The 27,082-nt window shown below is 41.3% G+C and overlaps 1 protein-coding gene across 1 annotated transcript in view; it reads left to right on the plus strand.

Annotated features, from left to right (window-relative positions):
- The window catches only part of MARCHF11 (membrane associated ring-CH-type finger 11), a 104,864-nt gene that overhangs the window by 16,737 nt on the left and 61,045 nt on the right, over window positions 1-27,082 (plus strand). The gene's annotated exons all lie outside the window — the stretch shown is intronic.

A 27,082-nucleotide genomic window follows, 5' to 3' on the forward strand; every position in this document is an offset into this window, starting at 1 on the left:
ATCCAGGATATTATGGTGAAGATTCAATACATTGGTTTTAGGAGCAAGGACAAAGAGTGCAATCAGATGGATGTAAAGAGAAGAAGAGTAGTAAAGATGTATTTTAGAATCACAAATGATCAATTTGCTCTTCCTGAGTCATTCGCTGTTTGATCTACAGAATTTTCAAGGGGTAGGATTTTAAATAAGTGCCATGATATATGAGAAATTCAGCCTACTTTGGATTATTATAATTTTGAAAGTAATCTCTATGCCCAACATGGGGCTCAAACTCATGACCCTGAGATCAAGAGTAGCACACTCCACCAACTGAGCCAGCCAGGTTCCCTTGGATCATCATCGTAATTATTATTTTTAATGTTTACTCATTTTTGAGAAAGAGAGCACGAATGGGGAAGGGGAAGAGAGAGAGGGGGGACAGAGGATCTGAAGCAGGCTCCGCACTGACAGCAGAGAGCCGGATGTGGAGCTCGAACTCACAAACCGTGAGATCATGACCTGAGCCAAAGTTGGACGCTTAACCGACTGAGTCACCCAGGTGCCCCATGGATTATAATTATTTTTAAGAATGATTTTTATAAATATAGTGATAATAAAACAAGTAAAAAACTAATATTGGGCTTATTTTATCCTGATGTTGAAAAACATACAATTTCTAAGGTGGATTGTTTTGAAGAGAAGCTCCATCATCTAACTGAATGTCATCTAGGAAACTTGGCTATTTGGAGAATGGATGTTTGAGGCTGTAATTTTCAAGATAATATAATTAAGAGATACTGAACATGACTTGGCCACTATGAAAATCATGCATTGACCAAAAGAGGGTAAATGACTTTTTATGTTGCTTTTGGAGCTACAGAAACTGACATCTGGGCTTCCAAAATCCATTTGGAATAAATGGCTTCCATTAATCAGTGAACTGGATGCTGGGCAGCCCATCTATTTGAATCTCTGCCATTGACAGAGAATATGAATATAAAGGAGTTTTGAAGGGTAAACACTCCTTCCTTCTCTTCAGAAAACTTTTAATAATATGGAGACACTCTGTTTGAGCTTATGGTACTTAGTCAACCAAAATGGAATAATCAGTTCCCTAAATTTGATGGGAAATGTCATCCATAACTCACAACCCATGGCTTTCAAAGGCCATAAGCAAAGTGGGTTATTAAGAATCTTTTATTCAGAAGAAAAGTGATGGTCATTTCATGGAGAGTAAGATTCATATTTATAAACATATGCAGGAGGGAAGACAGATCATTCTGAGAATAAGCATTCTCCATGGAGCCCTTATCTGGGTTTTCTGTATTTGCTTGAATGCCTTTGTAATAGATAAGTTTAGGTCATCAATTAAAAGTTCAGTGCTTTTCAAAACAAGTCAGAAGTGGCAGGTCTTGAGGATTTATAGGAGCAAGCATCTGACTATTGGTATCCGTTTCCCCAGTTAGATGTCAGAAGAGCTTCACTATGCAACTACGCCCTCTAGTGTTTCCTGTTAACTCCACTTGTGTTCTTGAAACGGATCTCATAGCGCACAGAATTCCCTTGACCTTAGACATGTTTCTCTACCTTTTCATCTTGTTTGGAAATAAATTTGGGCCAGTTTCCATTTACTTAAAAGGCTTTGGCACCTGGTGTTGTTCACCTAACTTGTTTCGAAAAAGGTGCTCCTTTCTCTCTTTGACCTTGATCAAATCAACCATTTCTACATTCCTGTTTTCTTTCTTTCTTTCTTTTTTTTTCCTTGACACTTTTCAATTTGGGGGAGTTCATCTTTACTCTGTTCAGAGATTTTGGAATAGCTACTTCTTGAATAGTTGAAGAGCGTGAAGTATGTGAACGCAAGCAGAATGTGAAATCCATTCAAAGTTATTTTAGGGGGTGCCTCACATTTTGATTGCCCATTGACTATCTGGGCACAACAACTTTAAATGGAAGATAATTATAGCCCCTAGTGGTCCCTGCCAGAATATTTGCACTATATCCACAATCAAGTATTTTCGATATTTTTGTCAATAAGACAAAAAACCTCTTTTTTGGATTCATCCGTATTTGGAGCAGTTTTGTTATTTGAAAACCAGTCATTGCATTTTGGCTTGTTGTTGCCGCTGTTGTTTGGCTTTAGTTTTTGTTTGTTTGTTTGTTTGTTTGTTTGTTTCAAGGGCCTTTTACTTTTCTCTGGGCAGCATTTTAAAAGAGAATTAGACAAGAAGCAATTTTCTTGATGTAAAACTTATGAACTATATTTGAAAATGAGGTTTTTAATTACTACTGATTGTTTTACTAATGGCAAGCAATCTTGCTTGAGGGAGAAAATTTTTCCAAGCAGCTTGAGTTCTTAGTTAACAACCAGAGGAACTGTAATTAAGCAGTAACTAGGCACCGGGCATCTCCTGAGGTTCGTCATGGCGGGGAGGGGATGTGGAGGATGATTCTCTCTGGCTGGTTGTGAATCCCCAGGAAAGGCTCTGTTACCCTGGAAATAACAAAGAAATAGAGCAAGGAAAAAGGAGAGATAAGTAGAATTTTTCTCTTTCTAAATGGGAAATATAATTTTGCTTTAGAGGTACAGGCATTTCAAGAACACTAATAGTGTGCATTAGAACAAATAGTATTTGTCTGAACTCACATGCATACCCTTTCCAGATCAAGGAGGCCACAGTTACTCTTGTCTCGATGCAGAGAAAATATGACCTATTTGTTACTGAAAATAAACAGTGTATAAATACTCAAAGAACTTGGTTTGTAACACTTCCCCTGCCTTCTGTATCGAGTAACTCATTTATCAAATAGTACATGAGAATATGGCAAGAGGTACAAAGAATGTTATGTTCTGTCAGAGAAAACCATTTAAACTGTGGTTTCCAAGAGCCATAGGTGGGGCCAGGGCCTGTAGGAATATGAAGCTTCTGTTGGATGATGATGGGGGCCATAACATTCATTAAATATATTTTACATAGGGTTACAGTGTGTGTGTGGGGGGGGGGGGGTAAGTGAATAAGTAAATACATAAATAAAAACAATATCTTTTACATAAAAATGTACATGTAGTACTTCTGCCTTACCAAAACCTGAAATGTATTTCTAGGCCAAAATAAGTTTCAGAGAATATTTAAAAAGCTAAGCACGATAATAATTGCATACATTAGCATGGTTAATTCATAGCCGGATATCTTGGTAGCTAGCGTGTATTTTAGTTTGGCCTCCTAGAAAAATATTCTTCATCAGATTTTGGGACAGTAAGAAAAATGATTTATATTATTTATTAAGTGCCTTTTTTTTTTTCTCTAGCTGCAAACGATAGGGTACTAAATGACGAACACAGTAAATTAAAATTGTCTTGCGTGGTCAATAACATGTTTTCAGCAGCTAAACCTTGAGCAAATGCTGAGCATATTAATTTTCACGGCAATGTTCCGGCAAAGGGTTGGTACAAAACTGGGACAGTTTTCAATAACATAGCATAAAGTTTCATTGCGAGTAAGGAGAGAAACATTTACACTGATAATGTATCTGCATTGCATGTTCTGTATTAAAACCATTGCCTAGCAGCTCCACACTCACATAAGATTGCTATTCCCATAAAGGACTGAGAGAATACTAGCCATTGTTGAAGGTGGTTTTCGTTTGTAATTTGAAGACAAGACCCCTACTACAGATAAGGTGCTAACTATACATGGGTGACAGTTGTATGACATGAAAAGTAATACAAAGCTCCTTGTCAAGTATGGGTCTGAATTTGTCTAGCACTTTAGATGTGAGAGAGCTCACTTCTCAGATGCTATCAGAGTCTGATAATGGAATTTCTTCTAGATGTCTGATCAGAACCGAACAGTGCCTGCAAAATGACGATGCCATCATCAAATTATACAATTATTATCTTTTAACTGTATATGTATACAGTGAATCCATTCAGAACTCAGCACAACAGATAGATGGCTTTATTCACTTCCAGATACTTATGGATTAAAGCTAACTTGATTGCAAAGCAAACAGCTGTGGAAAGTGATGTGGATTAGACAAGTGTTTACTTAAGCGAATCCCAACATGTCATTTCCAGGACTGAAAATATCTTAAGTATGGTTGTTGAGAGCGATCTGGAGTAGGAGGTTAAGAGTTATGCTTGGGCACCTCCCTGTGTACACACTTTCTCAGGCTGACCATGGCCGATGAGAAAACATGGTTTGGGAAACAAGCATTTGTTGTCGCACTACAATCACTATTTCTAGAGACCCTTCCTGATAATAGCCACCATTTATGGAGCACTTGTGCAGGAAGCCGTTTGCAAAGTGCTTAAGAGGCATCGCCCCGTTTCGTTCTCAAGCTGCTGTACCAACGAGTAGTCTAGAAAAATGTGTCTTACTCTGAGGTGCTTCAGTTTAAGTTGTGCCAAGATTTACAGGATTACATTTGAATCAGTTTGGGAAAATGGAAAGAACGCTTCCTGATAGGGAGCCTGATCCTAGTTCATGAGCCACCACAAATCACTATGGGATTTGGGTTAAGTCTAATAATTTACTAAACTGTGTTGAACTACACAAGTAACTCAGGAAAATGTAATGGAGTTAAAATGTATGTTAAAATTTAAATGATTCAGGTAGTATAGAAACCAGTGGAATGAAAATGGATACTCTCTCCTTTTGTTTACCTCCCAAGCCCCACCCCCAACCATTACCCCAATCCAAGTGTTCACCGATAAGACTGTCACCTTCTAAGACTTTCTGAATAATGTATTATTTTCATATGTACAAATTCTGTGTATTTATAGTATTTCTCTTTCCTGCTACCTGCCTTGTTCTGCAGTTCCTTTCATTTGACAGTGTTTTGACCCTGTATTATTTTTTTAACTGATGTATATATTCTTCAGAATGGATCTAACAATTTATTTAACAGTTTTCCTGTTGAGGGACAGTTAGTTAGTTTATAAATTTTCGCTGTTGTAAAATGGCAGCAGTGAACTCTATACACTCACGTTGGGTGTATTACTGTAAGGTTGTGTCAGATGTAGAAATGTTGGATTATAGAGTGTCCACCATTAGATTTTTGATAGATATTTCCAAATTGCCCACAATCAGCACTGAATGAATATGATTCTCCATTAGCATTGTAGGACAGTGGTCATTTCCCCTATTCTGACCAACGTAGGAAATTACCAATTATTAATTATGAATAAATTATTTATTAATGTTGCAGGAAAGCGATACTTTGTTATTTTGATTTGCATGTCCCTGATTACTAGTGAGATTGAACATCGCTTTCTATGTTTACTGATCGTTGGTATTTCTCTGTGCTTGTGAATTATATGTTCATATCCTTTGTTTTTATTGACGTTAAGCTTATTAATTTAAAAAATTATATTTACATCACTACATGTTTTCCCTTTTTTTTTTTTTTTTTTTTTGGCCAGCTCAATCCGTCAGTTTCTGTAACATAGCTTACAATCTATCTGGCAGATAGACATTAACAAATCATCATGCAATTAATTTTTCAACTTTTTATGAGGATTACCTTTGTGTTTCTGATTTCTTGCTTAATTGCCTTGTGATTAGAAAACATGGTGCGTAAGAATTCATTCTTTCAGTGTTTGCTGAGACTTGAATTTTGGCCAAGTATGTGTCCCGTGTGCTGGAAAAGAATGCGTTTTGTCCAGTTGTTGGATGCAGTTCCTCGGGTTTAATTGGATTGTCCAGTAGGGCTTTGCTCCACCCTTTCCAGAATTCTTGGACTTCTTCCCTAGGGTGAAACCCACAGACTTTCTGGGCAAGGAGCTACAGAAAGCCCCTTGCATTACTTCCTAACCATGTCAGATAAGATCTGCTGTTGGTGCCCATGGTGGCTGTGATGCCAGTGGTGGCTATCTAAAACATCTGCAACTCAGAAGAGACAGGCCTCTCTTTTTTCATAAAAGTGTCAGGTGAGATGCTCCTGGGCTGTGAAGGTCATGCATCAGAGTCCAGGTTCTTCCCCTCTCATTGTCCTGACATATGCGACCTCCATTTCCAAGTTCATCTTCTTGCCCAGAGCGGCTGTTTCACCTCCAGACGTTGCATCCATGTGCCAACTGGGAGCCAGGAAAAAGAAAGCTAAGCACATCCCTCTAGAAATGTCTTAAAGTGTCTAGAAGCCATCTCTCAGAAGTCGTGCACAGCACATCAGACTACGCTCCGTGCCTACGGGTCGGGTGGGCCATATGACTAAATATGATCATATTTAACTTCAAGACAAGCTAGGAAACGTGTGGCGTTCGTTCTGGCCAGCCTGTGACCAACTGAATTTTGGGAATTCTTAAACAAGAAAGGGATGCATGGGTACTGAGCAACAGTTACCAGTCTCTGACATAACCAGTTCTTTCAACTATCTATCCGTCCATTAATAGCCAACATATTGAATACAAGCGTCTTGAAGCGTAAAGAATATCACACTTAATGTTGGGTGCAGTCTTTGCTCAAACACTTAGACTTTCCCCTTTCTGCGTCCTAAAACACAACTCTGAGCGTGCTTCTTGGGAGCCCTTCCAGGAGCTCCTGGTTGCCTACAGAGTGCCGTGCATGCTCCCAGCATGGTGGTCAGGTCTTATTCAAGCTAGCTTCATCTAAGCTACCAAATGTACGCCTCCTTCAGTGCTTCCGATAACCCGTGATCCTGCCAAAGAGTTATCCTTGTTTTTCTAGCACAACCCACAAGTCCGGTCTTAGTTCCTGAGCTGAAAGCACTCCTTTCCCATCTAGAAATGCCCTTTCTCTCTTTTCTACATGGAGAAGGTCCCTCTGGCTTTCCAAGTCTAATCTAAAAGCCACTTGTTGACCAGGACATCTTTGAACACTGCAGCACGTGTGTGATCTTCTCCTCCTTGCAACTGCCATGGTACTTTGTCTTTTCTGCGCTTCTGTCATCGCGCACACATTTTTATCTTGGCGCTCAAGGGCAGGACCGGTCCCTGACTTAGTATTCCACCCGCCACAGTGCCCAGCCATGTGTATAACATTGGACAATGCATCGAGAAAGGAAATTAAGTGGATGATCGACTGCTTGTAAAATGTGTGCATTTAGTGTCATAGTATTTATTTTATACGATCCGAATGATCGTGCTACGTTAACGTAACTTATGCTCTGTGTGGTCCAAATGACACGGTTGCTGCGTTATCATTGTAATAAACTGAGAGATGCATTTAGTGTGAATATAGCATAACCAGCTGCAGGTGGCGAGAGAAAACACGATACCACTTACTGGCATATCTTAATATCTTAGCCAAATAGAGGAAGCAGAATTTAGAAACGGTGCCAATTCCTGCAATTGAATCCATCAGGGGACATTTTATTTCATCAACTTTGGGAGGGTGTGATGAAACTTCCTGGGTTCCGTTTGTGTCTCTGATTGAGGGGAAGAAACGGATCTCTGATTTTGCTGTGAGAGCTGTTTGTAGGCAGTCTCTTCTCTTGTGGCTTTATACCTATCTCTTCTCGATCGGGATTTCTTTGTATTGGACTGGGTCCTGCCAGAATTTGGCTTGGTTTCTTTAAGATGAATTAACAAACAGGGCTTGATACGGTTTGTGACACGGCTCTTGATAACACTTACTGTTCTTGTGTCATAGCTATACTTGGAAGGTGCGTTTGACCTATAGCTCTCCGCGTTGGGCCAGAAGCTTGGAACAAATCTCATGTTTGGACAAAAACTGAAAGATTTCTTCGTGATACAGAAGGAGGGGGGCAGGTAGACACTGTGTGGTTTGCATCACAGCCACTACAAGCCTATTTATCTCCGTGTATTCATCTTTTTTTTTTTTAATTTTTTTTTCAACGTTTATTTATTTTTGGGACAGAGAGAGACAGAGCATGAACGGGGGAGGGGCAGAGAGAGAGGGAGACACAGAATCGGAAACAGGCTCCAGGCTCCGAGCCATCAGCCCAGAGCCCGACGCGGGGCTCGAACTCCCGGACCGCGAGATCGTGACCTGGCTGAAGTCGGACGCTTAACCGACTGCGCCACCCAGGCGCCCCGTCTCTGTGTATTCATCTTAATAGATGCACAAAAAATGCACTTGGTGAAAGTCATTCATTTAGAACCGTAAGCAAAATATAAACAAAAATATAAAGCTCAACTAAAACCCTTTTCATGCTTAATGAGTGAGATACTGGAAATACAGCTGTCACGAGTTATCTGAGGTTGTTCTAGAAGTACTTAACTAACGCAGTTACCTTTTCCTCCCACTGAACATCAGCAAGACAACTACACTTTGCCTTCACCCAAAAATGATGACAGGGAAAAAATCCCCAAAAAGCCATTATTATTTTGTTTACATTGCTTTGGCTAATGGGGAGATTAGGTATCTCTTCATGTGTTTTATTGGCAATGTTAGGAGCGAGATGTGAAGTATTTACTTGTGGCAGTAACTGGAGACCTGGAAGAAACAATTCTATTTGATATTGGCTTTCAATAGCTCCCATCTCTCTTCCCCCCCTACCCCAACACATAGGCTCCCAAGGTAAAGATGCCAGAATGTCGACTGCCAGGCTTTTGTCCTTCTAGGAAACAAAATAATGAATCAGTCTCAAAGAGTGGGATATAGTGGGGGAGTGGTTCTGGGAAAAGGATTTGGGGCCTATAAACTGATACTCTGTTTCTAGAGAGTGATCTAGACATGTTTCTCTAAATATAAAATAAAATGTGTTCAACTCTTTGCCTTGGCAATCCTACCTTAAGAGGTTTACCGTAAGGATATAATTATGGGAGTCTGAAATGATGGACGTATGAGGATATTGGTTTCAGCCTGGTTTGTGATAGAGAAATACTGAAAAAGACCTAAATGCTGATCCACAAGGCCTGATGCACGGTTATGTAAATGATGCCACCCCAATGCAGTGGAGTGCTAGGAAGCCAATGAAATGTGTTGACTTGGAGAAATTTTCCACCACCTGTTAATGAGGACAAAGGGCAGGTTACAGGACATGCGTGTGTTCTAATTCCACTTAGTAGCTGAATAGGTAGACAGACCTCTATCTATATATCTGAACATATCTTTGAATGTATAATTATACCTAGAAAAAATTACTAAAATATGGACACTGGTAATTAAAATCCAGCTGGGAAGACACATGTAAAAGAGAAGCTCTTGGGGACCAACTTGGGGAAGATACTTACAATGACTGAAGGTCACAGGGTTTCCGAGAAGGGAAAGGTCAGCGGCGCAAGAGAGACCAAAGAGGGTCTTACACGGTGGGAAGCACTTGCGTTGGTTCGTTCGCCAGAGTCAGGGGTTGATTGGGTGGAGAGGCAGGAGCAGGATTATGGGTAAGAGGGACAGCATTCACCCTACAATATTTGCGCACAGCAGCGAGGCAGACCCTAGGAATCACATGTAAGTTATAGCTTCCAGACTAGAGGGGTGTACAGCCCACTGGGGGATAAAAACACATAAATTACAACCCAGTGTGGATTGTCCTGTGTGCACTGTGAGAGTACTAAAAAATGGTACCTGCTTAAGCCTTGAATGTGGTGAACAGGGGTAGACGATGAGGGGACTGCCTGAGGGAAGTTTCTAGAAGAGGTGAGGGTGAGTTGAAAGTCAGCAGGCGTTAACTCTGTGGAGAGTAAATACTGGAGGCAAACATGAATGCTTACCTCAAATACAAATGCTTACCTCAGACTTGACCGTTACGCTGTACAGAAGGCCATCCGCAGCTCAGTAACAGGTAATGTGTTGAACCTGTTTGGGAATAGCGCTCCCTTTTCACTCACAGAGCCCGTGTGGGTTTCTCTGGCTTGTCCACTGGGGCCCTTTTGCCTGGATGCTGAGCACCACATATGGAGCTGCTTAGGTGGATTGATTTCTGGGTCTGGGGAGGGGAGGAACATCTGTCTCCCCATTTCATCTCCACTCCAGCTCTGTGACAGGCACGGGCACAGGGCAGGGTGAAGAATTTGGGCCACATGCGGCAGGAGGCCCTGGGTCATGGGGCATGAGTCTATATAGCTTTCGTGGAGACTACCAAAAAGCTTCCGAGGACTTGTACCAACTGATACTCCCACCAGGAGTAGAAGAGAGTGCTTCCATATCTTCACCGGGAAGCATAAGGGCAGAGGACTGTTTTCCTCTTCTCAGCTTTCCATCGCCTTTTGTCTTCATTTCATTTGGACCCTAGGTCTTTAAAACAAGAGGTACTAGTGACTTTCTGGAAAAACTTCCCTTAAATTTCAAAAGAAAGCCTTGGACATTGAGGTCAGCCGGGGCTTGGGGGAGGAGTGGAGCTGGGTGGGCAGCACAGAGCAGTGCTGGGGGGAGGGTGCGGGGTGGTGGCGGTGGTGGTAAGGAGGGCTCTGGGTGAAGAGATGAGAGGGGCTGCTAGCAGGGTGCCTGGGTGATGGCTGGGAAAGAATCGGTAGGTGGAGGTGGGGAACAGGTCCTGGAAGGATGGGGTGCTTACTCCCCCTTCCCCAGACTCACCATTGCTCACATGCTTTTGGACAAGGGTCAGTACTGATTAGAGTTGGACGTTGGTGCCAGGGGTAGGGAAAGAGTGTCAAATATTAGTGAGTATGTGTACCAGTGAGGAATAAAGGAAAGAGAGGAAAATCCCACGTAGACACTGAATTTGGTGAATTTCTGGATAGCCATTCTTTTGTAAGGGGAATGGAATCATCTATCTATCTATCTATCTATCTATCTATCTATCTATGTGTGTGTATGTGTGTGTGTATATATATATATAAATTTAACATGTATGTATGTGTGTGTGTATATATATTAATTTAATATATATTTTGTGTCATTGACACAAAAACTAAATTCATGTCCTCTGTTTCCTAACACTGCTCTTGCTTCATACTCTGATTATTAGATCTGCTGTTGATTGCACCTCTCCTCCAATTTTTCCTCAATATTCCCTAAAGTGTACAATATAAACCAGGAGCAGAAGATGAAGAAAAACTCACTTTATAGACATTTCCTCGTGGGCGAGGGTGCACTACGTGGCCTTGCAGGTGGTGTAGACATTTCCTGGAATATACAGTTGTATAAACCATGTAACCTGGGCCCTGCAGCTTATTCAGTGTATTCCTGGGTGCTCGTTGAATGCGTATCGTGTTCCAGACATAGACAACGAGCCCAAATAACTGCAAACCGGTGTGCAGAGTGATCGGAATTGGTATGTGTGCCACACCATGTTTACTTAGCAAAGACAGATCCAGTAGACTCTACGTTCTCCTCTGAGATAATTGGGGACTGATTCATGGTCGTTCAACGTACGCATTAAAGACCTTCTAGATCAGCCCTCTTTTCTAAAAGGAGAGATGGGGTAGCCAAGCTCCTCGAGACAATTAGTGACTGAGCCCTGTCTAGAACCAGGGCGCCCTCCTTCTGCCAAGAAGCTTTGTGGGCAGGAGCATGGTTTACTAAGTCTGCATTTACTGGCCTTGTAATGTTGGGCCTGCTTTTTAACCTCTCAGTGCCCCAGTTTTCTCAACTGTCAAAAGGGGATAATAATAGTAGTAACTGTGTCACAGGGTTTCGGAGGATCAAATGAGAACATGCACGCAATACACTTGGCCGAATGACACATGGAGTAAACGCTCCATAAATATCAGCTGTCATTAGCGGTGTTTTTATTTTTTTTTTTTTCAACGTTTTTTTTTTGTTTTTTTTTGGGGGGACAGAGAGAGACAGAGCATGAACGGGGGAGGGGCAGAGAGAGAGGGAGACACAGAATCGGAAACAGGCTCCAGGCTCCGAGCCACCAGCCCAGAGCCTGACGCGGGGCTCAAACTCACGGACCGCGAGATCGTGACCTGGCTGAAGTCAGACGCTTAACCAACTGCGCCACCCAGGCGCCCCTTTTAGCGGTGTTTTTAAATGAAGGGTTTTATAGTTGAAGGCAGAGAAAGACTAAGTACCGATTCAAGGTGTTCTTGAAAGTCCCCATAGACTGACCAGTGAAAACCTGTTCTTTTGTGACTGCCCTACTTTAAACGCAGGCCCCTCAAACAAGGCATCTGCCATGACATCAAATGAAAGGGAGTTCTTTGAAACATTACTTTCTTTGGGAAAACTGATCAAAGAACTACTGAGATACTTCAGGATTTCCACTTAGGTACACTTGAACACAGTTAGCAGATTCTGCCTCTGTGTTAGTGTCTGTCTGCCTCTCTCTCAATGTTTTTCAGATTTTTAGCACAGAATAGCTAAGCTAGAATTTCCAGTTATCCGGTCTCCTACAGAGTACTATAATGGAAGGCAAGAGTGGTACTGCTTAGAAAATGTGGCAGCTACAGCCTGTATTTCTGCACTAGCTGGCTTGTTTTAAAATTGTTACAGCAGAGGGGCGCCTGGGTGGTTCCGTTGGTTGAGTATCTGACTTCGGCTCAGGTCATGATCTCACGGTTCTTCATGGGGTCGGGCCCCGCATCAGGCTTGCTGTTTCTGATCCTTTGTCCGTTTCTGATGGACAGAGAGCCCATTTCTGATCCTTTGTCCCCCAAATCTCTCGCCACCCCCCCTTGTCAAATATAATTAAAAAATAATATAAAATTCAAATATAATTAAAAAATTAAAAATTTTTTAATTGTTATAGCAGAAAGCTACATTGAAATTATTGATTATCCTCCTGTTTAGCTCTTGTGCCACAAACTTAAAACCTTGGAAACAGCCAACCCCAAAGAATTTCTCCTGCTTCTCACAATCCTTCAAATCAGAACTTTGGATTCCTTTTAGATTTGTAGTTGTTTAAGCTGTAGGTACCCTAGTCATCACATACTCCAAACCCCCACGACCATAAAGCTGGCGGAGTGAGCCTCAAAATCCTGGTTCCTGGGGTCCAGGGGTCACTTTACCCTTCTCCAAGTGGTGGCAAACCAGAGAGAGTTCTCTAGTTCTGAGCTGACTTCTTTCTGTCTCAACAAGAATACTCTTTTTGAAACTTTCAACCATCAAAGCCAAAGAGACAAAATAGAATGCTGTTAGCAAATGAAAGGTGTTGCTTAACTATACCTTGTTTTTTCTTATTTGTGATCTTAACTGATGAATAGCAGGCCTCAACGTCCAGGAGTTGGAATGATTTGGTAAATATAAAGAAAGCCACTGTGAGAGGTCCCTGGGAACACTGCCTAGCCCTTTGTTTTGAAAAGATAGAAATAAATTGAGTCTTGACATTTTGACAGTGAGATTAACAACGTCATCACCTGCTTATGATTAGGGAGGTTGACCTTATGTTCCAATTCGTTTGGTTATTTACAAAGTGAAGAAATTTTCTGCTGTTCTTAAAAGAGAGCCCCATTTATGAAATTGGGGGGAATGTTAATTGAATTTAGATAGAAGAGATTTGAAATGCTTCCACACAGAACCCTCTTAAAATCCCAGGGCGTGATAAAGGTAAAATTGTATATATACTATTATTTCCCTTGGACAAATATGGGTAAATCTTATCTAGAAACGGAAGGGCGTTCATGACTAGGTCACGCATCCGGGGGTCATGTACTGCATGAATATTAAAATCTGGAGATAGTGATTTGGTGCAAAGCAGCACCAGTGACATCCATGAGGAAGAAAAAAAAACATCTTTCTGCATTTATTTGGTTGACAGCTTGTTCTGGAATGGGGAAAAATGGATATGGTTATATTTTTTCCCAAATGCCTTTCTCTCAGTATTGACAAACTGATCTTTTCAACACATGAATCATTTTATATCGCATAATAGTGTTGGGTGCTGTATTCCAAAAGTACTTTTTCTTTCACAAAGAACTGTATTGGTCAGTTTGAGCGGCTGTAATCAAACACACAGATCAGGTGGCTTAAGCAACAGAAATTTGTATCTTACAGCTTTAGAGGCTGGGAAGTGCAGATCAAGGTGCCGACTGATTCAGTTCCTGGTGGGGCTCTCTTCCTGGCTTGCAGAGGTCCGCCTTCTTTCTGTGCTCTCCACTGAAGACTACCTTCTTATAAGGCCACGTTCCTCTCGGATCAGGGCCCTGTCCTTATGACCTTTAATCTTAATGCCTCGTAAAGATCTTATTTCCAAGTACAAGTCTCATTGGCGATTAGGGCTTGAACCATGAATTTTGTGTGGGACACAGTTCAGTCCATGGCAAGAACTTTCTGCTGGATTGAAATGGATACCTACAAAACAAAAGCATTTTAGTTGGCAATTTCGTTGAAAGCCTGGCAAGGGTACTAGGATTCAGTTTATATATTCCACCCAGGTGTCTTGGTGAAGAGTGAGCTGTCTCACATTCCTTGGGCATGATGAAAAAAAATCCAGGAAATTTTGCTTTGCCCTTGATTTATGGGCCTTTCCCAACTGAGTTCACTTCTCCGTCCTTAAACATTATTCCAGGTAGCGTTGTAGGTTACTTCAGCACTGTTGATACATTAACATCATTGGATGGGTGGGTCAGCTCTTCCCAGAAAAGAGAGAGTGGAGGTCGAGGGTGGGAGTCAGGAAAGAGACCTCGTTTAGGGTCCTGTGAGGTAGAGCTGGCCAGATAGTGATGGAGTCCTGTCCTTGGCTGTCTGGTGGCAGCAAAAACAGATACCACCAGGGCACAAAGGAGGGCAAGAAGATGAAAGTGAGGCCCAATCTGGAATTTAAGGAGATAGAAACAAAAACCACACCACCACATAACTTACCAGTTATTTATTCCAGCCCTACAAAATGCTTGCAATGAAAGCAATTAGTTTAGTTTTGGGGGTGCATGCCTGGGTAGAGCATGTGACTTTCATTCTTGGGGTTGTAAGTTCGAGCTTCACGTTGGGGGTAGAGGTTGCTTAAAAATAAAATCTTCAAAAAAGAGAAAGCAGTTAGTTCAGGTTTTCCAGTTGTGAGTGCTCTTTGACATTTTGATAAACTTTTAATTTTAGAACGGATTTTTTTAAGTGTATTTAGTTGTTTTGAGAGAGAGAGCACAAGTGGGAGAGGGGCAGAGAGAGAGAGAGAGAGAGAGAGGAGAGAGAATGAGAGAGAGAATCTCGAGCAAGCTCCACGCTGTCAGCACAGAGCCCGACATGAGACTCGAACTCACGCACCATGGGATCATGACCTGGGCTGAAGTCGAGAGTTGGACGCTTAACCGACTGAGCCACCCAGGCGCTCCTAATTTTAGAATAGTTTTATGTTTACTGAAGAGACACAGAGTTAGTACAGAGTTCTTGCACACCCCACACCCAGTTTTCCTTGTTAAACATCTTATATGGCTCTGGTACACCTGTCACAACTAAGAAAGAAACGCTGGCACGTTATTATTGACGAAGCTTCACATTTTAACAAAATCCCAATAGTTTTCTCTTAACAGCCTTTTTCTGTTCCAAGGTCCTCTCTGGGACACCAAATTGTGTCTAGTTGCTGTCTCCCCTCAGGATCCTCTCGGCTGTGACCATTTCCAGACTTTGCCTATTTCTGATGACCTTGACAAATTATGGATTCTTTATCAGGTGACCCCTCGTATGCCTCTTCACTTAGGTTTCCCTGATTTTCTTCTCTTAGGTAGACCAAGATTGTGGGGTTTTTTTGTTTTTGTTTTTGTTTTTTGTGGGGAAGACCCCATAGGCGAAGTGGCATGGCCATTGCCTCGTATGAGGGCACGTGCTGTCAGCACGACTTATCACGGTTGATGGTGACCTCGCTTGCTTGGCTCGAGGTCACGTTTGTCACGTATCTCCACGGTAAAGTTACTCTCTCCTCTCTCCCCACTCCATGATAAACTGTTCGAAAACAAGTCAGTAGGTACAGCCCACACTCAAAGAGTGGAAGATCTTGAACTTTTTAAACTGAACATATTTAACTTTCTTCTGTTGACCTGCAACACGTAAGTGCATCTCAGTTCTAACACTTAACTCTAACGGGAAGGTTTTGTCTAGGCATTTTCTCACAAGCTCCACGGACCATTTTTTTTTTTTTCCCCCTCATTTCTGTCAGCTGTCACTCTTAATTGTGCAGGTTTTCTGCTGTGCGCACATGACATTTAAAATCTAGATTAAGGCTGAAAAAGTTAGTCAGCTATCCCCACGTTCTCACTTAATGTAAATGTTTCCCTAATAGGCTAAAAATTCAAATAACGAACTAAAAAGCATTTCTTAATCACACTGCTTGGCATTGCTAAGTGATATACTGGCTCTGGCACCATGAATGCCTCACTATGTTATTAAGCAAGGATGTAATTTCACTGGCTGTGGAGCCATGTGACTCATTTGAGCATTCCTCTGTGTGCTCGATAAACAGATTGCAATATGTTGCTTTGATTAAGAATCAAAACTCGCGCTTTAACTAAAAGCTAAAACCCCCAAGTCAATCAAGCAGGCCGATGGAAAAACAAGAGGTAGGATTATGGGATAAAGACGAGAGAGGGTCAGTGAGCATACATTTAACAGTCAGTAGTGGAGAACGAAGGCAGAAGACAAGGAGTGTGTGGGTGATGCTGTTGGAAAGCATCCTGTGATGGGGAGACGGTGAGCACCCACTGGTGGTTGTCCATTGAGGTGGATGGGACGCTGGGAGAGGTTATATGATCTGGGCATCATGCAGCAAGTTGATAAAATTCCATTTTAAAGAGCACGGATGGTCACTTCAACGAATGTCCAGAGAGAATTCGAGAACATATTCTCAACTTCTGCATTTACCAACCTCACTGGTTGAAAAATAATAATGAGAAATAATAATGAACATCCGCGTCTCGTTTTTCCATGTATAAAGTGCTTTCGCACGCATTAGTTCATTAATCCCTTATGAAGAATCCGAGGTGTTAATTTTGTCATCATCCCATTTTGCAGATGGGTCCGTTGAGACTTGAGGAGGTCTCACTTGTTCAGGGATAAAGAACCAGGAATTTCACTTTGTTTCAGTTCAAGTTTCAGTTACAAGAGAGGGAGCCCCCTTCCCTGCTGAGCCTGGGGGAGTCATGCAAATGTGAATCTACCACCGTCCATTTAAATAAAACTGCCTCTGGAAGCCTGTCGGTATTTTGAAGAGATTTTGCTATCAGGATGTCTAAGGAGTGTCTCTTATTTTGGCGGAGGGGGTGCTAACTTAAACTGAGGCCTGAGGATTACGACCGCACCTTGAACTCATTGCCCCGGGTCTGGACAAAACTCCCAAATGCTTGCCTCTCTCTTTGGCCTTGCTCTATTTTGTAATCAGTCCCTCTGGTTTAGGTAAAAAGACTACATTATAGTTGAGGAGAAATGCCGCGTTCCTTGGAACGCTAACCGGGACCTGGCTCTTGGGTGGGACAGTTTTCTTCCACGGGCACATTCTTTTAGATTAGCTGCTTGAGAGATCAACCGAACCTTAAGAGGAATAGGGCAGAGCAAGTTCATTTCAGAGGGGCGATCGTCAACATTCAGTGGCGCGGTGAGCCAGCTCCTGGAAGGTGACGAGGTGGCACAGAGCAGCCGAATTGCCATAATCTAGGGTGTTGTTGGAGAGACGGGGAATGCCTGGGAAATAGAAGCAGAGGGCAGGGCAAGACGTGTCTTCCCATCAGCTGTCCTCTGCCACCCAGGTCCCGCCTCCTTGCCTGATTCCATATCCATGGTGTCCTGTCACCCTTCTCTTCCCTCTGCTGTCTTAGGAGTCTGAAACAGAGAAAGAACAAAGGGGCAAGCTAGATGAGCTTTGAATAGGATGAAGGTCCAAGGACGGAGAGGGCAACTACACAACACAGAAAGGAGAAAGGAGGACACAGGGGCATAGGGTGTTTAGCCCCTGTTAAGGTCTGACACTATTTGCCTGTACACATTAGCAGGTAACCTGCACAAAGTGCTTCCTTTTGAATGGCGTTACCAGTGGAGAGGAAGTCAGAGTCATGGGAGCAGTGATGGCTGTAGGCAGTGTGAATCCTCAGGGCCCGACCAGGCTGCACTCTTGGACACTACAGTGTATTTTGTCGTGTGGTCACCTTTTGAGCCATCTACTTGGCTTAACGCACCGTTGAGGCCAGAAGAGGGATTTTTGAGATCTGTCCCAAAGGTCCTAGAGTGGAATTACTTTTAATGTCCTTAAAAGTGACAAGTCCAGTGAGCTCGAGGGGAGGAGATGACGACGTAGATGTGTACTTAGGTTGAGCAGGAAACCATGCTAGGATTTGTGTGTTCTTGGATGCCTTTGACTCTTAAAATCTCACCTTAGAAATGGCTTGTCTTTGTAAAATATAGTCCAACTTAATAATTTCCCCCCAATTTTAGCCACTTGTTGATAACTATTTCGGTTTTGGAAATAGTGATGCCAACTCCTTCCAGCGAGGTTTTTAGTCATTTTGGCCCGAGTTGATACTGTGTGACTAAGATAGAATCTGCTGTTTTTCCTCTTAAAAAGGAAGGCTGTCTTCTAACTTTTTGGCAGGGACTCGTGTGGAAAACACAGGGTGGCTCTGTTTTGCCTTTTAAAATCTTTGTATTAAAGTGATTTTCCAGGAAGATGGAAAAGAAAATCTCCCTAAAAATTAGGCAACATCCTGGTTGCTGAACGCCTTGTAGGGGTCCTTGTGCCGCGAGGTAAGGAATGTGCAGTATTTGGACACTAGAAAGTACTTTATGCAATATAGACTTTTAAGAGGCAATGCTGCTTTTTGTTGCTCAAGGTCAGAGTATATTGTTCTCATGTGTTTCTTGGCTCTTGAGTTTCAGTTCACAGTTTCAAGATGAACGGAAAATAGATGTTACGGTTTTTAAAAACATGTCATTTTTTTTTCTCAAAATATTAAAGTGAACGTGCTGTGTAGACAAGTGTATCTCAAGCTCCTTGGCCTTGAAAGGATGTGATTCGCTTACATTTTTATTTGATGACTTTCCAAGGACGTCCTTCTTTCATTTTGCCAATAGAACGCGGTGGAGGGTATTTGCAGTTCATTGGCTTCCCTACAGCCTTCACGTCTTTGTGGACACTCTAGGCTCCTTAGGAAAGGGCCATGTTTCGTTTTTATTTTATTCAGCGCCTGAGATCTGGGGAGTGTTTACTACTAATAAAGAAGGTTTATGCTGCTACATTCTTTCTGCCTTTAGATTTAGGACCAGAAAGTGAGCTGGGTGAGGATCATTTATCAGTACTGGTATATCTTTAACACCTAGAACAGCATCTGGTACCCAGCAGGCACTCAATAAGTGCACGCCGAATGACTGTGTCTGCCATCTGATGTGTTACACAGCAGTTAGTAGATAAGAGCAGAGTGTTTTATATATAGTCTCTAAGATGTACTCTCAACAGGGTTGAAAGAATTCTGGGAGGTGGAGCTTAGATGTTACTTCTTCTGTTGGTTTGGCAACTAGGTGATTCCTTCAGCTTTCAGAATAAATCCAGAGTCCTACAGTGTTGGCTCTGTCCGCTGTCCCCTTCATCCCCCCTGCCATTGCCTTATTTAGCATTACTTTAGAAAAAGGGAGAAAAGAACAATTTTGAATAGGTGCACATCCACTCATAGCAGCACCAGGCATATAATATGCACTTTATAAATGCTCATTATATTACTCATTATTATGATCTTGGTGATGTGTCCATATTTTTCTATGTGATTAAGTCTAAAAAATAAAAAAAATGGAGAAATTTTAAATTTTATGAAATTTTGTCCCATTCTTCCTTAGCATTAATGGAGAACCTCCAACTTCTCTCTTTTTACTTACTGATATGAAGAATTATATTGACACGTTTTCTAATGCTAAACATTCTTTGCACGCCTGTTAGAAGCCCCATTGTATTGCATAATTCAGCTTGTGTCTATTTACTTTGAGATTTTTGCGTTGAGAACATAAGTGAAATTTGTCTGTAGTTTCTCTTTGTGTGGATGTGTTGTCTCAGGTATTGATGTGGATGTTATGCTGGTGTTTTTAGAATCAAAACCTTCCCTTCATCTTCTATGTGTATTGTAAATGGATTTGAAATTATCCGTCCCTTTAAGGTTTTGTAGAAGTCTCAGTTGTGAAATTGATTAAGTCTGGTGCGTTTTGGGAGGGGTTATTCTTTGAAACACTGCAGTTTCATTTGTGGTAATTGGTTATGTATGACATCATCCATTCATTTAGGGCTTTATGTTTATTATAATATTTTGGAGGCCAGTAGTTTTTATGATTCACATATTCCATGAAAAATTTATGGTTCTTTCTGCATTCTCAATTTTTTTCTTCTTTATTTTGGTGAGTTAACGGCTTAATCTCATATATTGGCCTTAGATTTCTTGACTTGAAAAAAAAGGCTCGGTTTCTTATTGATGCATGTAAGTAGTTTAGTCTGTGAATTTTCCTCTGAGCACATCACAGCTGTATGCGAGTTTCTGATATAGAGCATCCCATTGTTACTATTTTCTGTATATTCCATATTCTTGGTTTTAATTTTATTTTTGACGCCAAGTTTATTTTGGAGGCTTAAATGTTTTGCAGATGGTAGGGTTCCTTGATGTTCTGGTTTTGTTACAGATTTTAATTTTTATTGCATTATGGGCAGAATTTTTTTTTATTTCACTGCTTTTTTTTAATGTTTATTTATTTATTTTGAGAGAGAGAGAGAGAGTGCATGGGAAGGGCAGAGAGAGTATGAGGGAGAGAGAATCCTGAGTAGGCTCTATGCAGTCAGCACAGAGCCTGATGCAGGGCTCGAACTCACAAACCATGAAATCATGACCTGAGCAGAAATCAGGAGTCAGGATGCTTAGTCAACTGAGCCACCCAGGCGCCCCTATTTTATTTCTGTTTTGATAATTGATTGAAACTTTTATTTTTGGTCTAATTGTCAAGATATTCCATGGAGATTTATAAAGAAGTCACATTCTCTGTTTTAAGACACGGAATTCTATTTATATATCAGAACAGCCTTGTGATTTTATTCTTATTTTTTGTTCGTGTGATCATTCATCTGCAGAAAGAGATAAATTTCAATACATCTGTATTTCTTACACTTGTACCTCATATGGGTTTTGCTGTATAAACGAAGACGCCATATTTATAACTGTTGGATGCTCATTGTGGCTTGCAATCTCTACAATTTTAAATATATTTTTTTAAGATTTTATTTTTAAGTAATTTCTCCACCCGGTGTGGGGCTCGAACCCACAACCCTGAGATCAAGAGTCTCCTGCTTCACCGACACAGCCAAGCAGGCGCCCCAGCAGCCTCTACAATTTCAAAGTAGCTATTTCTTATCGCAAGTAGCTACTTGTTTTGAAGTCAATGTGTCTGAAATTTCCATCAGAATTCCCAAGTTTGTGTTGGTACTCACCTGGCATGTCTTTGCCAGGTGAGTTTATTTTCAACTTTTCTTCGTCACTTTCGTTTTACGTGTTTCTTCAATAGAGCCTATCATCTATTTTTTTCCCCCCTTGGGAAGCAGTCTGGAGGTTTTTTGTTTTGATTTCTTAATACAGTGCCAATACGTATATTTATAAAATAGATGTGTTTGGTCTTAATTCTGTAATCATTTTATGTTTTTCTTTCTTTTATTAACTTTTATTATATGGTCTTAGTTTAATTGTATGTTTTTTCCTCTTATTTGGAAAGTTCCTATCTGTTACGGCGTAACTCTTTTAGGAACAACCGTTATAACTGTACCTTCATAGATATATTTAGTTAATTATATTTCTTTAGACAGTATCTATTTATGCTCCCTCCCAGGGCTCGTGAAGAAATAAGTATAATTCCACTTATTTCTACTTTCTATTCCTTCCTTCTACCGCATAATTTTAGTTGATTATACTATATATTTTTAGCTATTCTCTATTTACCTTTATATTTTTAATGTACTTAAATTTCTTCTCCTCTTCCTTCACCAGATTTAAGTCTGGCATTTTTAGCCTGGCTGTAAGAGTTGAGGCCGTTGGTACACTTTGCCTCCGCTATTTCTACGTGGTCGCGGTGCATGCCATTTCCATTGTGTTCTAGAGCTGATGCTCACGGTGGCTTTAACTTTCGTTCCTTGCTTACATGCAGCCAGGGATCACTACTAGTCATTTTGCTAAGGGTTTTTATTTGTCTCTTGACTTTGTTTGCCTGAGGACTTTGGAGACCTTCTGCCATGTCTCAATATTGAATGTTGCTGGGGAGAAGCCCAAGGTTAGCTGATGTTTTTCCCTTCGAGATAAATTTATCTCTTTCTCCTAGCTGGTTGCCCAGAGGATTGTTCTTTACCACTGAAGTCTACGAACTTCATGTCTGTTGTTATATATCACATTTATTTCTGGCATCCAATGTATACTTTCAATCTGTTTCTTTATTTCTCAAAACATTTCCTTGAATTACATCTTCCTCCTTCCCTCCCTCTCTCTCTCCCTACTTTCTTTCTTTCTTTGTCCTATTTGCTCTCACTTTTTTTTTTGAGCCACCGTTTGTACAAATATACTATCTGCTACCACTTTCCCCTTGAATTTTTTAAGAGCATATTACTTAATTTATAGATGAGAAACTGAGGCACGGTAAGAGACATGGCTGGCTAGGATTGACAACCATGTCTGCTTTCCCTGTGTCTTTTCAGATGAGCACCTTTCTTCCTATTTCGGAAGAAAGTTTCTCCTTCCTCCCTCCCTGCTCCTCCCTCCTCCCTTCCCCCCTTTCCTTTCTTTATCCCTCCTTTCCCCCTTCTTTCCTTCTTCCCTCCCTTCCTTCCTTCCATCCTTCCTTCTCTTCCTCTTTCCCTCTCTTTCTTTTCTTCACTCCCCCAACCTCTCTCTCTTCCTCCCTCTCTGCTTTCACTCTCCCTCCATTCCTTCATTCTTATTGCCTTTGATATCTTTTCCCACATCTTTGCACTGGGGAACCTATTCGATATAATGTGATTACCTGGGGTTTGGAGGATGGTGCTGGTTTGAGGGAGGGAGATGATGTGATCATTACGTAATTTAATCACACTTTCTAAGGAACATTTTATGCTCCATATGTAGACGTGGAGACCACTGGCCATTGCCAGCTGTGTAATAATTACTTTTCATCTGTCCCAAGATTTAAATCTTTCCAACAGTATTTTTGGGGGTGGGGGGTGGGAGGGGTGCTACATGATCTCATTTCTGAAGAAATACTGTTATTTATAATGTTTTCCTTTGAATCTTTCTTCTTAAATTGTGAATCCAAAAACTGTAGATGATATTCATAAAATACTATATGTGACCAGTGGGGTGGGGAGGAATTAATCTCATGTTTTACTTGTCATTTTAGGTTTCAATAATGTACTTGATTCTATACACAGGTTTCTAATTCATGTTCAGTTCCTGGTCTGCTGACTCCTAGATCTGTTTCAGACACACCTACACTTGTTATCTATTACATTGTGTAATTAACTTATCCTTGTTAATGACCCAACAGAGGTCCCTCTTACATCTCGTCTTTTTATTTCTGGTTACCTCAGCATTTAACAATGTCATTCTGAATTCATAAAGTCTCCTGGTTTGGTAAAGGACCCAAAGCTGTTAAATTTATATACTGTCCAATGTGTAGTCACTGATGAAAAGATTATAAAATGCACCAGGTCGAGAACTGACCTCTAAATTCACCCAAAGCTGTAACCAATCATTAAAAAAGTGAATTTATTGTTTGTACTTATTTTTTTCAAAAAATTTTTAATGTTTGTTTATTTTCAGAGAGACAGAATACATGTGGGGGAGGGGCAGAGAGGGAGGAAGACACAGAATCTGAAGCAGGCTCCAGGCTCTGAGCTGTCAGCACAGAGCCCCATGGCTCGAAATCATGAACACCGAGATCATGACCTGAGTCAAAGTCAGACATTTAACCCACTGAGCCACCCAGGCGCCCCCCCTTTTTTTTCCAAAAAAAATTTTTTAATGTTTTATTCGTTGTACTGATAAAATGAATGTATGCCTACTATAAGGAATTTGAAAATTCTGTGTGTGTGTGATAGATCACCCAAAATCCTAATCCTGGAGGTACAAAGATTACTTAGCATGGCTTTGTATTTGCTTTTAGTCTTAAATATACATACACACACATATAATTTTATTAAATTGCAGTCATGCCGTAAACACCTAAAAGTTGGTATCGAGTTTTTCTCTCTATGTTGCCATGTTATCTCATTTTCTTAAATATTCTTCACATGTGTTTTTTGTAATGATCCACAAATTTTAAATTATAAGGCTATTTTAAGGCTATACCCAAATTTACGTAGTCACTCTCTCATGGTTGAAATTCTTGTGTTATTAAATTTTGTACATATGCATAAATATTTCATTGAGATAAAGTCCAAGAAGTACAGTTAATAGATAGATGAGCATGAAGACTTTTTTGGTGCCAGGTTTTTGGTTTGTTTAAGTGTTTTTTTTAATTTTTATTTTGTTAATGTTTATTTATTTTTGAGAGAGAGAGAGAGAGAGAGAGAGAGAGATAAAGGGAGAGGGGCAGAGAGAGAGGGAGACACAGAATCTGAAGCAGGCTCCAGGCTCCGAGCTGTCAGCACAGAGCCCGACACGGGGCTTGAACTCCCAAACCGTGAGATCATGACCTGAGCTGAATTTGACGCTTAACCAACTGAGCCACCCAGTTGCCCTGTTTTTTAAGTGTTTTGTTTTGAAAAACTGGGGGTACAAAAATATAACACGAGTGTGAGCATTTCGAGGCTCAAGACTTGATGTGAGCCTGATGAGGATGGCTGGGCCGTAGTCCCTTTTCACAAGGAGTGTGTTTGAGTGGCCGCCTGCCTGTGCCAGCCTTAACATTTATATGAGTCTTGAATTGTGTTGTCAATTTAACGTAGTAAAAACGACATTTCTTTGCCTTCATTTGTTTATCGCGTATCACTAGAGTTGAGTAGATTGTGGATGTTAGCCGTATGAATTTTTTTCTGTGAATTGTCTAAGGAGATCTTTGCCAAGTTATCTGTTGGAGTATTAGAATTTTGCTTATTTCCTTTAAGCATTTTAAGTATTTCAACATTTTTCTATCTCACAGATGCGTGTGTGTGCATGTGCACGTTACAATTTTTTGTTCCAATTTAGGTAGATTAGTTAGCTCGTGCTGTGTAACAAAACCCACCAAAACTCAGTGGCTTACAACGATAGTCCTTTCTTATTGTTTGTTAGTCTTTGGGTAGTCTATGTGTTCTTCTGGCCTTGGCTGGATTCTCTCATGCCTCTGTGGTCCACTGTGGGGTAGAGAGACTCTTCTGCTGATTTTCACTGAGATCTCTTACATTTAAGGCACCGGCAGGGTGGCTGAGCTCTGGTGACCTGGACAAAGATAGCTGGGCTCTCTCTCCGTCTCTAGGCTAGCTTGATTTGTTCAAACGGCAGGGTTTGAAGAAAGGCTTGGAACTGGTACACAGCTATTTCTGACATTCTTAGTGGCAAAAGTAAGTCACAGAACCAGACCTGATTCAAGGGATGGTGAAATGGACTCTTACCTCTTGATGGAGAGGACCGCAAAAAATACGTTGCAACAGGCAATGGCAGGAGTGCTTAACCTGTGGCTATTCTTCTGGTTGTCCACAGTAGGTGCATAGTTTCTTGGTGGTGGTGGGTTTTGTTTTTATTTTTTTACTGGATATTGTTAGGATATTTCTTCATCCTTTTGTTTCAAAATGATGTATTCAAGAGACAGTCAACAAATAATTTTGCTTTTTTCGAGCACGGGGAAGCTTTTTTTTTTTTCCAGGAGGCTTTTGATGATTGCATCAATTCCTGTTGTTCCTCATAATGCCAACTGTTTCCTGCACGGTGGGTTTTGATTGGCCTGTTATGTCTCCTAATTTCCTTGCAGTTATTTATCTTCATCCCTGTCCTAGCTGGTTGTTTCTGTCTGTTCCTACTGACTTTGCATCTGAGGACTGCCTCTTGTTATTTTCTTTCTTTTTTCTTTAATTTTTTTTTCAACGTTTATTTATTTTTGGGACAGAGAGAGACAGAGCATGAACGGGGGAGGGGCAGAGAGAGAGGGAGACACAGAATCGGAAACAGGCTCCAGGCTCCGAGCCATCAGCCCAGAGCCTGACGCGGGGCTCGAACTCACGGACCGCGAGATCGTGACCTGGCTGAAGTCGGACGCTTAACCAACTGCGCCACCCAGGCGCCCCCTCTTGTTATTTTCTAATTGCAGTTTTTGCAGGGCATACCTTCTTTCATATTTCTGAAGCTTCTAAGAAGTCTCCTAAAATGTTCTCTGGGTTCCCTTCATAAGACATCAGCTGTCCTACTCTCAGTCTCCAGGCTAGCACACCACACTGTATTATCCTCTGACACTGTGAATTTTAATCAACCACATCCAAAGGCAGCCCCTTATTTGCCTGTTACTCAAACTTTTTCCATATCCTAGCACTTTGCTTGTAAGAAAGCATTCCTAATACAACCAGGTTTCCATGTTCAAGCTTTCCAACACCAACTCATCTTTTTCTGGCAACCCAGGCACTGGAGGAGGGTTATGAGCGTCACTTTAAGGAGGAAGAAGTCAAAGATAGATGCAAAACGGAATCTCCTAGACCAGCAAGAAATGGAGCCCCCAAAGAGGGACTAAGTGGGACTAGTAAGACACACATAACTGGCCTGAAGATTGATAATATCAGCCATCCAGATGACTGCTCATCACACTTCGTCCCTTCTCCTTCTCAGCTCATTATTTCCTCTCATTCTCTTTGCTCTTGGGCCATGTAAACACCTTGAGAATAACTATTTTCTACTTGGTTGTGAACATGGCGGCTAATCTGCTCTGTAGGCGAGGGGAGGAGCTGCCCCTGCTGTATTCTCCCATATCCCCTGGGTAGCGTCCCCAGCCACAGTTGGGGTGCTCTGAGCTCCTGCCGTGGGGCTCTGGATCAGGGGTGAAAGGAATCCTCTGTAGCTGGCTTGGACTGTACTCGAGGAAGCAGTCAGTGGCTTCACATCTGCTTTTCTTATCGGATCTTTCGATGTCAGTGAGTTTTACCCTACCTTCCACCATCCCTGGCTTAATTACTGTAGCTCTCTTTTAACTGGTGCCGCATCACCGCTATTTAATACCTCACATCAGAAGTTGGCAGAAATTAGAACTGAGTAGGAATTTTAGGGGGGAAAAAGGACATATATTCCAATTCTTAAGCGCAAAGTAAAATGAGCTTTCTCTTTAGGTTGTCCTTTGTGAAATGGCAACATTCCCAGAATATTTGAACTGACAAGGATCTGATAGATCATCAAGTTGAACCGGAGGAACCT

Source organism: Prionailurus viverrinus, chromosome A1 (assembly GCF_022837055.1).
Source record: "Prionailurus viverrinus isolate Anna chromosome A1, UM_Priviv_1.0, whole genome shotgun sequence".
Classification (NCBI taxonomy): Eukaryota; Metazoa; Chordata; class Mammalia; order Carnivora; family Felidae; genus Prionailurus; species Prionailurus viverrinus.